The 17,085-nt window shown below is 36.1% G+C and overlaps 1 pseudogene; it reads left to right on the top strand.

Moving 5' to 3' along the window:
* The first annotated feature begins 1,156 nt into the window (after nt 1-1,156).
* LOC124994975 (60S ribosomal protein L26-like 1) lies at nt 1,157-1,571 on the top strand (annotated as a pseudogene).
* Nucleotides 1,572-17,085: the final 15,514 nt, after the last annotated feature.

Below are 17,085 nucleotides of genomic sequence, written 5' to 3'. Positions count from 1 at the left end.
TTATTTGCTGCTATTCCTTCTTACCATGTCAGGCACCAAGCAAAGTACTCCATATGGTGTCTTATATAAGCCTTGAAGGTAAGAATTAGTATTCTGATTTTAAAGACAGGAAAACTATCTTGGTGCAGTTAGTATGTGGTTGATCAGGGACTCACACCACGGTTTGATGGACTCTCAAGCCCATGTCTGTAACACTGCCTAGCACTGCCATATTACGGTAAATGTCCTCAATATCAGTTGCATAATGAAATGTAAATAACAGATACAAACCCTTTCAATTTTGAAATATATCTCATTTGCACGCATGTCTGGGAAAGTACTAGGAGTTGCAGGTGGGAAGAACTGAGTATTGAGACAGTATTAACTCAAGTACCAGACAAATTCCACTGACGTATCAGACATTTTAACAGTGGTTTGTTTTTCTTTTCTTGAGCAGCAATTTCTGTTAACTGGGAAGCCTCAATGCAAGTGGTAATTCAGTTCTTTCTATCTCATGACTTTGCCATCTTTAACATGTGTCTTTTATGGTTGTGCAAATAAATGGAAAAGCATAGTGATTTGTGAACAGGAGGTTTTTATGCACTAGGCCTAGTGGTGATACTTATATTTTCTGTTTATTTTTGACATGAAAATTGAGTCACATCATTTACCTAACTCCAATGGAGTCTGGAAAATTGTCTAGCCATGTACCATGGTCTGAATGTCTCATTGAAATTCGTATGTTGAAATTTAATTGCCAGTATGAGAGTATTAAGATATAGGGCCCTTGGGAAGTGATTAGATTTTGAGGGCAGAACTCTCATGAATGGAGTTAATGACCTTATTAAAACAGATGTGAGGGTAAGGGGATATTTATCTCTTTTGCCTCTTCTTCCATGCAAGAAGACCCAAGACCTCACCAGATACAGATCCTCTGGCTCCTTCTCTTGGACTTTTCCCACCTACAGCATTGTAAGAAACAGATTTTTTGTTGTTTAGAAATTATCTAGTCTAAGGAATTTTGTTACAGCAGCAGGAATGGACTAAGACACTACATGACCTAAAAAGGGGATGAAGTTTGGTGCTATGACTGATATTCAGGAAATACGAATTATAAACTGCAATTTGTCTGTGATAAAGAAAAATTGTTGGCTCGCCGTGCCACTAGACGGCCACCATGAAGTTCAACACCTTCGTGACCTCCGACGGAAGCAAGAACCGCAAACGCCACTTAAACTCGCCCTCGCAGATTTGCAGGAAGATCATGTGTTCCCCGCTTTCCAAGGAACTGCGGCAGAAGTACAATGTCTGCTCCATGCCCATTTGCAAGGACAACAAGGTCCAGGTGGTTTGAGGACCTTACAAAGGTCAGCAAATCGGCAAGTAATCCAGGTGCACAGGAAGAAATAACGTCATCTACATTGAGCGGTGCAGTGTGAGAAGGCCAACGGCCCAACCGTCCATGTGGGCATCCACCCAAGCAAGGTAGTTATCACCATGCTAAAATTCTTGAACGCAAAGCCAAGTCCCGGCAAGTTGGAAAACAGAAAGGCAAATACAAGGAAGAGCTCATTGAGAAGATGCAGGAGTGAGGGTAACCCTCGTGCAACCACAGTTCAACTGGAAATGTCTGGTGTGTGCTTCTCTGGAACTTTTCAAGGTCTCTGGAATGTTCCATTGCCCTCCTGTTTTGTTACGCTTCTGTGACTCTGTAAACTGCTTTTGTAATTTTGATTAATAATTTTTTGAATACAAATTGGAACTGTTTCCTAACTCAAGGATATTTGCATCACGTGATAAAGTAGATCCTTCTTAAAAAAAAAAAAAGAAAGAAAAAGAAAAGAAAAATCGTTGACAGCTTACATGGTTAAGCAACTTTAATCTTTAATTTCCTTATCTTATTTTTTTTTTCTAATATTCTCCTTTTCAGTCTTTACTTTCTGTATTCAAGCTACTGAGGGAACCCCACAAAAGTTGTTTCAAAATAACAAAATGTACAAGGACCATGTGTATGTGTGCATGTTTGTTTTTGAGTTTTTCAGAGTTTTCTGAATAGTATAAAGACTTGTTTTGTATTTTGATTACTGTGGGGTGTTTTTCTTTTTCACATGACTTGTAAATACACCAACTGCAAATATATCAAATTATTATTTTATATCAATGGAAAGATTCATGGGCCATTACTTCTGCTATGATAGAGTAAGAGGGATGAAATTTGTGTTCCATGTTAAATAACTAAAAACTGGGCACTGTATATGAAGTGATGCTTTGGCAGACATTGGGTAACTGGCAATGTAGCACTTTTTTCCCATGCTATAGTTTGGATCCAAAATGCACCTAGAAGACTTATGTACTCAAGGCTTGTTCTTCCCTTTGGAGTTATTATTAGAAGACAGTGAAATCTTTAAGAAGCGGGTCCTAGTGGAAAATCTTAGGTCCCAGTGGGACATACCCTCAAGGGGATTATGGGATGCCAGTTTTTCCCCACCACCACCTCTCTGCTTCCTGACTACCATGAGGTAAGCAGCTGGTTCCACCAAAGTGCTCCCACCATCAGGTACTGCCCCACCATTGGCCCAAAAGCAACTGGACCTACTGACCTTGGACTGAAACCTTTGAAACTGTGAGTCAAAATACACCTTTCTTCTTTTTAAGTTGTCTCAGGTATGTTGTTACAGAAATGGAAAGTTGACTAACACATTCCTGATAGAAGAAAAACAAGATGAGATCTATAATGATCCCAACTTAATACCTGAAGGCATTTCCCAAACTATAGCATAGGAAGATGAAATCAAAACCCAGAGATCTTAATGTGTTGAATAGACAGAGATCAGAGTTGTGGGAGGCCAAGGTGTTAACTTTGTAAAATAGCAGTCAACAACACAGAGGGACAGAGTACTCTAGAGATCTACCAGGCATTCTGAACTTTTTGGCTGAGTACTGATGTATGTATGTATGAGAGGAGACTACTGAATCATAACTTAGGAAAGAACCATCAGAAAACAGTAAGCTAAACAATTCCTGGGGTTTACACAAAGTTAAGAATAAATATGTTCCCACCAGTTAAAGTAGAAAAACTTTTTATTATATAGGCATTTGGCATAATCCTTAGAAAGATATCCCCTAATAGTGGAGATAAGTTAGACCTAGACTAAAGGCTTCTCTGATCAAATCCTAACAAAGTTAAAAGCAAGTCTGAAAGGATCAAACTAATTCCAAGTAATTTAACTGTTTCAAAAAAAATCTGTACTATTTAAAGGAATATAACAAATATAGCACCCACTTGAATAAAATTCAGAACGTTTGGCAATCAAACAAAAACTACTGTGGTATGCAAAGAAACAGGAAAATATGACCCATAACCAGGAGAACATTTAATCAATAGAAACAGGACTATAAATGATAAAGATGATGGAATTAGGAGAGAACATTATAAGATCCACTATAAATATGTTCTAAATACATACTCAGGAAGGTAAAGGAAAACATGATTATGATGCAAAGAGAAATGGAAAGAAAAAAACATCCAGACAGGATTTCAAGAGATGAGAAATACAATATCTGAAATAAAAGATACATTGGATATGAATAACAGCATATTAGATGCTGCAGAAAAGATAACTTGAAGGCACAGCTATAGAAATTACCCAAGATGAAAAAAATATTTTAAAAAACGAACAAAGCATCACATGAAAGATGGTATCATGGTTCTGACATAAATACAAGTAGAGTCCAAGAATGGGAGAAGCACAAAAAAACTATTTGTAGATTTTTTTTTTTTTTTTTTTTTTGTACCAGCTATTTGAACCCAGAGGCACTTAACCACTGAGCAACATCCCCAACCCCTTTTATTGTTTATTTTGAGACAGGGTTCCACTAAGTTGATTAGGGTCTCGGCAATTTGCTGAGGCTGGCTTTGAACTTGCATCCCTCCTGCCTCAGCTTCTTAAGTCACTGGGATTACAGGTGTGCACCACCTGTTCAGCTACAAATTCCAAATTTTAACAAAATATAAATTCATGGATCACAGGACATCAACAAACTCCAGGCAAAATAAGTATAATCCCATCCAAAGTACATCATATATGCATTCCTAAAAACTCGTGATAAAGACGAAAATCTTAAAGGCAGCCTGAGAAGGGGGATAAATACAGGGATACAAAGGTAAAGATAACCACAGACTTCTTATCAGCAAGAATGCAAGCCAGAGGATGTAGAACAGTCTTCAAAGTACTGAAGGGGAAAAATAAAACATGACAACCCAGCATTGATACTTGCTGAAATTTTCTTTAAAAAACTACAGTGAGATAAAGACATTTTCTGAAATAAAAGTCAAGAAAATCTTCATCAGTATATCTACCCTACAAAAAATAGTAAAGTTCATTGGGTAAAGGGAAAATGATAAAGAATAGCCCTCTCTACAGAAATGTTCAAAAATGGAAAATTATAAGACATTTTTTTTCCTACCATTTTAAAATTCATTGAAAGATAATGGAGGGCTGGGATTTAGCTCAGTGGTAGAGCACTCACCTAGCATTTTTGAAGGCCCATTCAATTCCCAGAACCACACACACAAAGACAGTTGATTGTTTAGAGATAAATAATGATGATGTATTAGAGGGTTTATAATATATGTAGAAGTAATTCATAGGACAAAAATAGCCCCAAGGAAGAGTAAGAATGGAAGAGTACAGTTGTTAGTTTCTTATATTATATGTGAAGTACTATTATGTTACTTGAATTAACACTGATACATTTTTAAAATGTATATTGAAGGTCCTTTCAGAAACAGTAACAAATAAAGAACTAAAGCTAATAAGCCAATAGGGGAGATAAAATAGAATACAAAAAGTAATGAATTCAGAAGAATAAAGGGAAAAAAAGAGTAGGACACAAATGCGACAAATAGAAGGCAAATAAGATGGTAGATGTAAACCCAATCCAGTAGTCTTAATTCTTGGTATTAAATGAAATGAAACATGAGACAATCAAAAAAACTGTAAGCCAGTTTACATAATCTCTAAACAACTCAAATGTGAATAGATATATATCTATCTATAGGTCATAATTTGTTATTGGTGTATATATACATGTATACATATATATAATGAAATACCTCAAGCTATAAAAAGAAACAAACTATTTTTTTGGGGGGGGGGTGCTGGGGATCAAACCCAGGGCCTTGGGCTTACAAGGCAAGCACTCTACCGACTGAGCTATCTCCCCAGCCCCAACAAACTATTTTTATATGCAAAAATATGAATGAATTTCAAAAATATAATGCTAAGGGATAGAGCTGGCCATACTGTGTGAAACACTATATACTCTAGGATTCCATTTATATGTATTTTTAGAAAAGGGAAAACTGTACCAACAGAAGGATCAGTAGTTGGGAGAAGGAAGTTTAGGGATAATGGAATTGCTCTAGGTCTTCACTGTGATGTTGGTTACACAGCTGTATACATTTGTCAAGACATTTAACTGTATATCTAAAATTACCCCTCAATAAGATTGACATTAAAATGAATTAATGGTTTGATAATCACATCTTTAAAAATAGCAAGTTGACATTATAAGTGAGCTAGTAAACACCCTTGAAATAAGACCCCAGTGTGGGGAGAAGAATAACTCATTGGAAGAATGTGAGGGGAAAAGATTAGTAGATGTGCTACAATGAAACCCATTGTTCTGTATAATTAGGTGCACTAATAAAACACACACACACACACACACACACACACACACACACACACAAAACAAAACAAAAAAACAATCCATAGACTAGCTCTGTGTTCCAGGAATTCCAGGACTGTGTATTAATAGGGACCTTAATCCCTCTGTATAGGAATTTGTTAAAATGACCCTGAGAGCTTTGGCTACTCTCTTATCTAAACAGAAAGAGTGACTTCATTACAGCTCGTGGCTAACTGATTTCATGTTGAAGGCACCAGGCAATATATGGCAAGCAAATACCCTCGTACTTGCTACCAGGCTCCACAGTGCAAACAAACAGGCTTCATTTAGCTAATTGAGGCCAAATGGTTTCGGTCTTAAGCAGGCACTGGATTAGGGACAGATGACAAATGCTTTTGAGATAGATGTGTGTAAACCATTTTAGAGCCTGAGGCAGAGCATATCATGCTACAAGTGGTGCCGTGTAAGGTGTAGCTGGGGAAAGAGCAAACTTTAAACTGAGGGACAAGTCAGAATCACTGCCAAACATAAAGTTAGAAGGAGCTGAAGATGAACCTTCTGTTCGTAAGGTTCCTTAAAGGGTTTGGAGGTTGGCTAGTTTTAAAATCCTTTTAAACAGGTAAATGCAGTTGACTTTTCATTTTATGGGCTTATTTACAATCACTTGCTTAATTATTGAATTCTTATTACCTTGTTATTGCTATGTTTTGAAATTTTAAATGAGAATAATCCATGAACAATATTAAAAGAAAAAAAATTAAAAGCCTGGACTGGGGCTGTAGCTCAGTGGTAGAGTGCTTGCTCAGCATGCATAAGGCCCTGGTTAGATCCCCAGTTCCGGAAAAATAAAAAAAGAAAAGAAAAAAGAAATCCTGATTGAGTACGGAAATGTATTAAAGAGAACTGAAGCATCTCTTCCTGATGCTCATGCCTACTCCCCACCAGAATCATGAGTAATATTAAAATCTCCAGATTTTGTATGTGTGTGGTCTTTATATTGTATCAGCTAAGATTTTTGAGGTTTCTTATATCAAGTTCTTATACATATTTATAACGTTAAGTATCACTAATTTTCCCTTAAAAACTTTTCCTCTTGCTTTTGTTTTGACTGCTGTATGCATCTTAGTAAATGGCACCCCATTAATTCATATGCTTATGGCAAAAATGTCGATAGCATTCCTGATCCCTCTTTTAAGAAAAGTATAAACAAAATTATACTCTATATTTGAGTCACTAGAAAATACTTTCAGATCAACTCCCAAAATGCCTGTCATTGCTCTATTTTTTACTTTATTTACTATTATTAAATCAGGAACATGTCTCTTTTAATTGGTCTACCTGGTTCCACTTCCACCCTTTAAAGTCTGTATATGTGAAGTGAGGTCCTGCCCCTGCTAAAAACCGTCCAGTGATTTTTTTGTACTGCAGTGAAAATCAAAGACTTTTTCATGGTCCCTGACATCAGCTTGTTTTGTCTACTTTTCTGGTCTCACATCCAAATTCTCCCACTAGTTTGTTTTACATCTTGTGTCTCCTTGCTATATAAAAATAAGTGCAATGTATTTACTTCTTTCGTGAAATTTTTTGTTTGAATTATGTACTGCTTTTTTTCAGGTTTTTAAAATAGGTTTTTTTGTTATTGTTGTTGTTAAAGTTAATATGTGCATTACAGGAAACAAAACACAAGCAAGTAACAGATCATCTAGTCACAAGCAGCTTAGTTGGATGTGTCCCTCCAGGTCGAGTGTATGCATACACAACATCCCATTTTGTGTGGCTGATATCATAGTGACCATCATGCTTTTGCACACATCATGAATATTCACCAATTAAAAAGGTACACAAGTTTTTTTTTTTTTTTTTTTTTTTGGTACCAGGGATTGAACTCAAGGGCAGTTAACCACTGAGCAACATCCCAAACCCTTTTTTTTTTTTTTTTAAACTTTGAGACAGGATTTCACTAGGTTGCTTACAGCCTTGCTAAATTGCTGAGGCTGGCTTTGAACCTGTGATCCTCCCCTTAAACTTCTGCGCTGCCTGGATTACAGGCATGCGCCACCATGCCCAGTGACACCAGCATTCTTGATAAACAAGAATACACTACACCAACTCAATCTATTAGAAAAAACTGTAATCCTTTCCTAGGAACAAAAATTTCGCTGAGGACAAAATCAGGCCTCTAGATAAACATATTGGCAGTGTTACAACAAAAATAATGCATTCCCTTAATACTCAATTTATGAGACAAAGTAACAGAATACACCAAACATGTTTCCAAGAGGGTTCATTAATAGATGTCTATGACCAAATATTAGTACCGCTTTTTATTCTATCTGGAATGCTTTTCTTCGGATATCTGTGTGGCTCATTCTTTTATAACACTCAGTAGTCAGCTTAAATATCACTTTCTCAGAAGTCTTATGTCTTGTAATATCACCCATCCTGTTACACCATTATTCTCTATCCCCTTACCCTCACTATCAGTCTTTATAGCATTTATCACCACTTGAAAATAATGTATGCTCATGTTTTATTGCCTGTGAGTCACACCAAAACATTAGTTCCCTTAGGGCATGGACTTCATTTGTCACCATGGTTGCATCCCTAAAGCAATGCCTGTCATACAGCAGGTTCTCAATAAATATTTTTTGAATGAATGAATGAACCTTCAGCATCTTTCACTATCTACTTTAATGAAGTGCTTCCTGCGTTTAGTTCCCTGTGTTCCTCCCAGGCCTATTCTGTTTACTAAACTCCAATAAACTGAAGATGTTCATTGTTTTGCTTTCTAAGAGGAGCAAAGAGAGTGCTAACCAAAAAGAACTGAATGAACTCCAGTACTGGTTTTAAAAATATTGCCAACAATCTAACACACTAGAATGAGTGATTAATTATGTGTTGAAAACTTTGTCTCATATTAGGTAATAAAAAAGCTAAAGAAACAATGTTAATATTTGTATACTTCAGAGAATATTTATCTCATCTATTCTTTCTGAATGAACAATATCATTACTGATCATCTCCCGAAGGAAGGTTAGGTCCATCTGTGTTAACCACACATTAGTTTGCTGCAGACAATTCCTGGCTTTCCCAAGTCTTCAGGGCTGCAGTGTTCTATATTAAGCTGGACCACTCCAATCCAGCTGGTTCTGGCACACTGACAAAACTGTGGACATCTTCAAAGGCCTTTTTAAAATTGCAGGGCTGAACTGTGTTCTCTCAGAGTTTATTTGTGTTCTTCATGATGCAGATGATGACCTTTTCTTAACTTCAGACAGCAGTGCTAAAAGATGGTTTCAATCTACTTACCTCTACAAGAACACACCATGGAACTAAGAAAGGTAAACTTGAATCACTTTTTACTTTCCTCAATTTAAGCCAAAGAGATACGAGTTTTAAAACACCCCCAAGGTATCCTGGCCCTCTCCCAGCGCATGTAATGATTTAATCCAGTACTTCATTTGATAAGGTGATACTTAGTAATCAAGTAAGACAGCCAGTTAAGGGAATATTTTTTTTTTCTGTGTTCATGGTTTCCAAGGAAATATGGACAATTTTAAAAGAATTTAGGAATTCAGTCTAAAATATCTATAAGACCGCATTAATAATAAATGTCTTGATTTGGATGTTACTTGTAAGTTTTATACAGTCAGGAGGTCCTCACTGAACAAGGGGGAAAAAACTCTCAAATATGCTGACTATTGAATCTACTAATTACATCTTGACCTACAATACATAATATTTTGAAATTCATGCATATGAAGGGGCTAGGACAACAAAAACGAACAGACCAAATGTGAGTTGCAAACTTCTGACTTGAGTTTAAAATATTATGAAATCTGTCTGAATTGGTATTGGCAATGGTACTAGAGGGGAAGCAAAGGTGACACTGTGAGAATCCATGGGGATTTCTCATAATAGGCTTAAAAGCCAACAAGAAAATACCAAACCATTTCTGGATATTATTGTTATATTTGGAGACTTGACAGTTGATCCATGTCAAATTTCATGTAATAATAAGACTTAGCAAGTTCTGTTGTACTTATTCAGACCTCTTATTTGGTGTGAGGCCAGCTTGGATGTCTGCCTCCATCCTCTCTCCTGATTGTGGCCTATGTAGACTTCTTAAACAGGAAAACGTCCTGGGATCTCCCTGAAATTGTAACAAAACCAGGGGCTTCCCCCTGAGCTAGGCATCCAACAGGCACTCCATGAATCCTATTCGCTTTCATTTTATGTGTTAAGTTGTCTTATTTTTGAAATGATGCTTCAATTTAAGTTTGGATGCTCTATCATGTGGTCTCATACTTGCTAGAAAGGGCTATGAAATAATAAAGTATAGAAAAACTTTTAACCCTGGCTATCTATTATCACACGATGGTTCACTTTGTAATTTTTCCACTTAAGGATGGTATGAAAGCAGTATCAATTCACTAGATACCGTACTTTGAATTTTGAATGTTGATCCTTTCACTCGCTGGCAACATTGTAGGATACGCTCCTACGATGCTGGGTAGCAGGAGTGAGTACAGTCAGCTATGCCACCACCAGTTGACCACCTGGGACCCTACTGCGCTGCTCAGCTATCACGTTCAATAGGTTAGGTACATTAAATGCATTTTCAACTTAAGATATTTTCAACTTACGATGAGTTTCTTGGGACCTAACCCAAGAACATCTACATATAACTTTCATCAAGAACTTAGGTATAACTTTCAAAGGAAATAGCATAAATAGTGAAGTGATAAAGTTATGGTGGAAAGATTCTTGGCAAAGTTATTTTGAATAATAGTAATAATTCCATCCTCACCCCTCCTCACGTTTGGCCAAATAAATAGCTACTTTCCACTAGATAACACTTTACCTCCTTTTCAGTAAAGTTCATTGTTCTAATCTCAAGGGATCTCACAGTTTCTAGAGTTCAAGCAGCGGGTGTCCCTTGGAATTCTTGAACAGGCCCCTAAAGGAGAAATCTGTCTGAAGAAAAAAAGAAAATCTATAATTCTTTATTTTTTTCTCATTTATCTAAGGATATATGGGAAAATTTGAAAATGGCTTCTCTATGTGAGTAAATATAGTTTCACTATATAATAATTGTATTGAATAATCATGATTGGACTCTTTTAAACAATTAAGGGAGGAGTAAATGGGCCTTTTTAAAATTGGTATAAAGTTTTAGTTACTCAAGATAAAGAAGTGGCAAAGATACAGAACACACTACACAGCATATCACATAGTGCTTATAGTCAACTATACAGTGTGGTATGCATTTTAAAAAGTTTAGAAGGGTAAATCTCAGATGTTAAGTGTTCTTATCATAACAACAAAAACCCAAAGGTCCTCAAGGAAACTTTTGGAAGTGACAGATATGTCTGTTACCCTGATTGTGGTTTTATAGGTGTATTCCTGAGTAAAGCAAAAAATTTATCAGTTTAAATGATGACTCAATATAAAGATTTTTTTCACTAAATCAATTTATATTTATTGAATGTAATGTGGCAGATACCCTTAAGATTTAGGAATACAAGAATAAGTCCTTGTCCTTGTGGAGAATACATTCTTGTGAGAGAATGATTTATCTTGACTCTCACTCAGAAAGGCTTAGTGACTCAACTACCTAAAGAATTTCCATGAATCTAATCAACCAAACTTGCTTTCTAGCAATCTATGATAAGTAGGAGTGAGATACCCATTAGTGTGCAGATATAGCACAAGTTAAGTGACTTGGTGACATGATACACGACCTATTAGTCTTAGCCTCTTAAAACAGAGTCCAGAAACAAAAGTGCCAAATGCCATGAAAACTGCAAATCTTTGTCACAAGAGAGAGAATTAAGGACCAAGAATATGAGATAGGTCTGTCTACAAAATGGATTATTACCAGGAAAGAAATTTTATTGTTATAACATATGGGCCTCTTTATAAAATATTTATGAAAGACCACTGGATTCTTAACTAATTTCAAAGTAAAAAGAAAAATATAAAATTTTGATGTAAACTATGTTAAAAATGATATTTGGGTCTGGGAGTTTAGCTATGCCATATAGCATATGCTTAGCATACATGAGGCCCTGGGTTCAATCTCCAATCCTCAATCCCTCCTCCCCCAAAAAGATATGTGAATCTGCTTCATGACAGAGAATATTGATATTCAGAGTATAAGCAGAAATTACAGATATTTGTGTGTTTTGGTGTATTACTATTAAAATTACACAGTGTTCCATCCTGATAATGCATGTCTGTAATCCAACTACTAAGGAGATTGAGGCAGGAGGATCACAAGTTGAAGACCAGCCTGGGCAACTTAGAGACTCTAACTCAAAATAGAATTTAAAAAGTGTTGGGGGTGCAGTTCAGTGTTAGACCACTTGGCTAGCATGCATGAGCCCCTGGGTGGAATCCACAGTAACACTAACACACACACACACACACACACACACACACACACACACACAAATAAAAAACAAATAAAATATGTAATGCTTTCCTTCAGTCCTGACTGACTTCTGGACTCTCCCTAACACTTCGTTCCATGTTACTACTTCCTTTTCTGGTTTTCTCTGTTCTTAGGAAGAACAGCAGAAATATCATCTATCTTCTTAAATCCAGTATAAAGTTAGATACCATTTTATTTTAAATGGTAGGTAACTGATAGATAGAAATTGCTTTGCTTTAACCCATAGACATAAAATCCAACATACTACAGTTAGAATCAGCTTGGAAGAATCTGATACTGAACAATTATTAAGAGAAGTGATGGTTCCCCCTTCCTTAGTATAAAAAGACAAAAGATTACTCTGTGAAAATATAAATGGTATAATATTTTCCTTGCATCTTGAAAATTTCTAAATTAGGTAAACTCTAACCACTAGCCAGGTAACCTTGGACAAATTACTTAATCTTTCTAAACTTCAGTATTCTTATCTGTGAATAAAAATTGTGGCTACTTCATAGGGTTCTTATGAGAATATGTATGCAAAACACTTGTGCACTGAACATGGTAGGTATACAATGAAAAGGTCATTATTATTATTCTTAAACCAGATATGCAGAAATATATGTAGTTAACACTGAAAAACACATTTGCTTATTAAATATTTAATGAATACCTACTATGTGCTTATCACTTGCTAAGTGCTAAGGATATATTAACTAACAAGCCTCATGGTGTTTATAGTCTAGAAGGCAAGAGTGACAGTAGATATTAATTACTCAAATTACTATATATTTAGTATCATAACTGGGCATATGAAGGAAAGGTACAGGTGCTATAAAAGGATAAACACAGTGTGTGGAGGCGAGTAATTTTCTCTGAAGAGTCAGAGAAGTCTGCCACAGAAAATTTACCTTTAAACTAATATCTAAAGTCAAGAAGACAGATTTATAGGGGTGGTACTGATGGAATATAGTGAAATCATTCAAATGTATAATAAAATCACACAAAATATCTCATTTCAACCGAAAATGGTTTTATTATTTAAAAATGATAGGCAAAAACTTTCTAAGTGCCCTTAGAGTTTGAAACTATTATTGTAGGATATTACCAGGTTGTTAGGATCAATATAAAAATTAAGAAAATTTTATTTAGTGGAATACATTAAAATGGATTAAACTATTACAAATTCAGATATCATGCTTAAAGAGTCAGAATTCTAAAAAATTATCCTTACCAAATTTCAGGCTTCTATGGCATACTTACATGAAAATGGATAAGGTTTTATTTGCTTTGGAGAGTTTTTTATTTGTTTGTATTTTTAGGCATCGTTGTGAAATGGAAAGAACACTGAACCTGACGTCAGAAGATCTGGGTTCTATTTCTGACGGCTGATCATTTGCTGGGGATCCATACCAAGGCATTTTGTAAAAGGGGTAGTGCTTACTTGAATAGCAGAAGCTTAGCTGAGGACCGCAGTTAGCTCAAGAGATGACGTCATGGATTGGGGTCAGAAGGATCCTCAAACATGACTTCTTTCACCTGAACATCTCTTTGCTCTTCTTTTATGGGCTTAATGACATTTTTTTTTTTTTTCATCTTATGACGATTGAAAGGAAAGAAAGAGAAAGAAAAGACAAGTTTTGGGTGATCATAATGGAACAAATAATTAATAAGAGCAAAAGTTAACTTTAGAGAAAGAGGCTATGATGGGAATTGAATATTTGCCACTCAAGTTACACTAGAGTCTTTTATCTTCTGAGCGATGCTTGCGGTTCTGCTGGCAGAAATAATCATACCCTGTAAGAGTCAACCAAACGTTCTCATTTTCTTAAAATTTAATTTCCTCTATCTTGCTCTTCTTCCTAAGCCACTGTCTTTTCTTATCCTGATCTTCCTTTTAGCTCCTGGTCCCTTCTTTGTTTTCCTTGTCTTCTTTTTTTGCTACTCCTTCCCTGTCATTCTACTTTCCTGTCTTGATTTCTTCATCCCACAAGAACACAACTGTTAATTGAAACCTTTCCTAAACAACCAAAGCACAAATGTGTCATAATAAGAAACCTCAAATATTATAATCAGTTGTTATAACAATGTAGTGGAATGGCAAATTTGCCAACAAATAACATTCAAAAGTCATTCGTCATGTCATTTAGTACTACTTACAAGATTTCTAGTTGTAAGAAAGCAGTATCCAACAACTGACATGTTGGTATTCACAATTTTCTTAAGGGAAAAGTTATATTTATTGAACATAAATATAAGCATTATATTTATGTTCAGTATATAGACCACTCTGAGGTAAATATATTCTGTTAATTTAGATTATATTGTCACTTTGTAAGTGGGCATTTCAAAGAAATTACTTGTCAGTCCATAATGATTGCAATTATAAAGAAAAGAAAACACATATAGGTAAACAAGTCTGAAGGATAAAGAAGATTGCTGAAGATTTTGTAGAATTAGCAAGGGAATTTTTTAAACTCGAAAACTAAAAAGTGAATTAATTTTGGAAAAACTACATATATGTAACATTACATTTGCATATAAGATAAACAAATGTCATTATTTCGGTGATGTTACTAGTACATAAACACTGCAGCAAGGAAGTGTCTCAGCATCCCCACCATTTTGCCACTACCTGGCCCAGTGGCCTTGGAGTGAACTGTCAGAGGAGGAAATGAATCAAAATGTGTTGGCAACTAATGGGATGTAGTGTGCTGTTTTCCATTATTATTCTTTGTGTTGGAATTGATTTTTTAAGAATTTGTGTTCATAGATAGTAACAGAATTTAGGACTAGCTGTCCCAAAATATGGACTTTGGCCTTTGAGGAAACTGCAGAAGCAGGAAGATCTCTCTGGCCATCTCCCACCCTTCCCCCACTGAAGTAGGTCATAAAAGAATTCCCTGGCCTTCCTACCAAGCAGGTCATAAGGCCATCCTGTGAGAGATGCCTTCTGTAACAGTAGAGGAAAGGAGGAAATGTGCTTATCTCTGAAGGCACTGGGACAACCTCCCTCACCCAAAAAAAAAAAAAAAAAAAACCTTGCTAAATTCCTCCCAACTTATTATCATTAGCTTATATTCCTTTTGTGCAGTCATAACCTCTCTGCACCTATCCACTTCACTGTTAAACTTTGCATAAAAATACACAGGTTTCCCTGGTTCTTGGTTCTTCATTTCTAAAGACTATGTCATATAAAACTCAGATAAGTTTGTATGTTTCCTTCTTGGTAAGCTGTCTTTTGTTGTGGGTCCCTCAGTCCTGACCCTAGCAATGGAGATATTACTAGTACATAAACACTATAGCAAGAAAGTGTCTCAGCATCCTCGCCATTTTGTCACTGTGTGGTCCACCTTGGAATAGACTTGAGGAGGAAACAAATCAAGATGTGTTGGCAATTAATGGAGTGTAGACAAGAAATCTTGTCTTTTCTATGACAGGATGGTTGATCAAGTCAAATTTTTATGGATTGGCTAGGGTTAGGTTGGAAAGGAAGTCACTTAGAACAAATGAAGTCTTGAAAAGTTTCACTGTTGACTAAAGTTTTTCATTTACTGCTCTGTTAAGGTAGCATGAGAGAGCTAATGAAACAAATTATCACAATCTGAGAACACTTCAAATTATTTTGATTTTTAATTTTTTGATAAACAAAAGCTAACATAGTAACAATAAATTGATAGCACATGCATACATAAAGAGAAAAAGAATCTGTTTTAATAATTGTATAGAGAAACAAATATTAATAGATTTATTAAACTTGCAAAAAAAAAAAAAATTGAAGACTTTTTTCACTGGTGTTCTATGGAAAAGTCCAAACAAGGTCTTTGATTCTTTGGGAACCTATCTCATAGGGATTGGGTTACAGGCCAGGCTTTCTTAAACTCTCTCTGAGGAAAGCTAGAGCCAGTTCTTTCTATGAAATCTGGAAAAATAGGGAAAAAAAATCTGTATTTGTGTTTTGCCAGTATTCAAATCTAAATGACCTGAGGGTGATAGGTGTAATACAAAGCTGCTTCCCCCTGCCCTTTTCATTGCATCACAACCCAGCTTGTCAGTCTGAAAGCTGCTCTCCCCGCCCTTTCCGGTGCAACCATTTTCCCCGCCTCCCAACTACTGCCAATCTGTGAACTTCTTAGCTAGCTGTTGGTTTCTCAGTCAGCTTGCAAGTATCCTTCTCCATTATTGGTCCCCTGTTAGCCCAGCGGGATTCTTAAAGATAGATTTGCCGCCATCTTTTCTCTTGCTTTTCTCTCCCCCTGACTTGCTTTCTTTCTCCTCCTCACTTTCCACTCTCTAGCGAGAGCCCTTTCTCTTTCCTTTCTCTTTTCCTCTCATTTTCTCTCTTACCCTGCAGGGAGACACTCTGTTGGCTTAATAAACTCCCTTATGTGATTTCCCGTGTCCAGCGTGGTTTTCGTGGGATCTCTTACAGTAGGTAGCATACCCATGAATCCATTTTTGCTTACTAGGTTGTGTCCTAAAGTTCAGCAAGGAACCTGGAAGTTTCCTCAAAATTCTCATGTAGATAAGCTACAAATAAAAAGTGAGTCTTCATTATAGAGTGTATTATTAATAGAAAGAAAGGGAAACTGGGAAGGTGGATAAGGGAGGGTTTCAAAAAGCTCTTGGTAGTGCTTTCCAACCCTGGCCTGGAGCATCCTAAGTCACTTTCATGGCGCACTCTACGAGGGAATGGTCTATCTCATTACCCCAAAAGAATGAGTCTTCTCCTGAACTTCTTTTTACTGTTTCTATTTTTACCAAGTAAACGTCTTACCTAAATTTTATTTTCCAGTTAAACTTTCCTGGAAGCAAAATGCCTTCTTTCACAAATATTCTTTAAATGTAAATTAACAGATTAACTTCTGGGATTTTCCTTAGATACATCTAACAACATTTTTTTTTTCTTTTTCTTTTTCTTTTTGGTACTGGGGATTGAACCCAGAGGTGCTTAACCCCAGAGCCACAACCCCATC

This window comes from Sciurus carolinensis, chromosome 10 (genome assembly GCF_902686445.1).
Source record: "Sciurus carolinensis chromosome 10, mSciCar1.2, whole genome shotgun sequence".
NCBI classification, from domain to species: Eukaryota; Metazoa; Chordata; class Mammalia; order Rodentia; family Sciuridae; genus Sciurus; species Sciurus carolinensis.
Note: the sequence above shows the minus strand (reverse complement) of the source record. Positions and strands in the feature narration are given on the sequence as shown.